Raw genomic sequence first — 1984 nt, forward strand, 5'->3', positions numbered from 1 at the left:
TCTCTGCTCTTCAACACTTTAAAAAATTCCTGTGCAGCAGATTTGCCCAATGCAATACATTGTCTGATCTCTTGACTGCTGCTTCCATGAGTGTTGATAGTTGATCCAAGAATAATGAATATGTTGTTAAATGCCATTGAGTCAGTCCTGACACACAGGGACCTTCTATAGAGTTTCCAAGGAGCAGCTGTTGCCACTGTCCCAGTCCATTTTGTAGGGAGTATTCCTCTTTTTTTCTGACACTTCATGTTAGCAAGCGTGATGTTCTTCTCCAGGGACTGGTCCCTCCTTATAATATATCTGAAGTATGAGAGACACAGTCTGGCCATCCTGGTTTCAAAGGAGCGTTCTGGCTATAAGTCTTCTTTCCAAACAGGCTTGTTTGTTCTTCCAGGAGTCCATGGTACGTTTAATATTCTCCTCCAACTCCATAATTCAAATGCATCAAATTTTCTATGGTCTTTTGTATTCACTGTCCAACTCTCATATGCATATGAGGTTATTGAAAATACCACGGCTGTGTCAGGTGCACCTTCTTCTTCAAACTGACATCTTTGCACTTCAACACTTTAAAGAGGTCATGTGCAGCAGATTTGCCAAATGCAATATGTCATTGGATTTCCTGACTGGTGCTTCCATGAATGTTGATAGTTAATCTGAACAAATGAAGTTTTTAATGACTTCAATCTTTTCTCCACTTATATTGATGTTATTTATTAGTCCAGTTGTGAGAATTTTTTATTTTCTTTCCACTGAGGTACATTGAGGGTTTTTATTTTCTTTGCATATAAGGCTGTAGTCTTTGATCTTTACCAGGAAGTATTTTAAGTCTTCTTCACATGTTGTTAATGAGTCTTCCTTCAACCCTGAAGCCATATTTTTGTTCATATTATCCAGCTTCTCTAATTATGTTCTCAGCATACAGACTGAATAAGTATTGTGAAATAATAAATCTCTAGCATATACCTTTGCTAATTTTAAACAATTCAGTGATTCCTTGTTCTGTTTGAACAACTACCTCTTGGTGTACGTATAGGATCCTCATGAGTACAATTTAGTGTTTTGGAATACTCATTCTCTGTAATGCGGTCAATAACTTGTCATTATCCACAGAATCGAAAGCCTTTGTGTAGTAAATAAAGCACAGGTAAACATCTTTATGATATTCTCTTCCTACAGCCAAAATCCATCTGATGTCAGCAATTATATCATTCACTCCATGTCTTCTGAAGCTGGTTTGAATCTCTGACATTTCTTTGAGTAGCCATTTTTAAATTATCTTTAGCAATATTTTACTTGCATGAGATGTTAATTTACCTCTAATCACTTTATTTATTTTTTTCCATCTTCCATGACCCAACCTATAACTATCTTAGAATGATTTATTTAGCAAGAAAATAAATTCTTAACTTTTTACAACAGTGGTCTCATGCAATATTTGTCCTTCTTTGATTAAATAATTTCACTCAGCATAATGTCTTCCAGGTTACTCCATGTCGTGAGGTGTTTTGTTGGATTCTTGGTTATTCTTCAACATTGCCTAATAAGTCTTTGAATGTATATCAAAGTTTATTTATCCATTCTACTATTGATGGACATTTAGGCTATCTTCTTCTTTCTGTTATTGTGAATAGTATTGCACTGAACATGCAGTGCATATATCTAATCATGCAATACCTTTTATTTCTTGAGAATAAATACAAGTATATACAACAATATATAACCAAGTAATTTTTTTTATTGTGTGCTTTCATCTCATGGATGTTAACATTTCTTCCTGAAAATAATAATAGTATAATAAAATATGCAAATATTTAGCGTTAGAAAGCCAAAAGGGAAGAACACGGTAAGCATTTCTCAAGCTGGGAGAACTGAAGAAAAAATTCAAGCCTCGACTTTCGTTATTGAAAGATTCTCTGGGCAAATTGTTGAATGATGCAGAATGCATCAAGAAAAGATGGAAGGAATACACAGAGTCATTGTA

Source organism: Chrysochloris asiatica, unplaced genomic scaffold (genome assembly GCF_000296735.1).
Source record: "Chrysochloris asiatica unplaced genomic scaffold, ChrAsi1.0 scaffold00193, whole genome shotgun sequence".
Classification (NCBI taxonomy): domain Eukaryota; kingdom Metazoa; phylum Chordata; class Mammalia; order Afrosoricida; family Chrysochloridae; genus Chrysochloris; species Chrysochloris asiatica.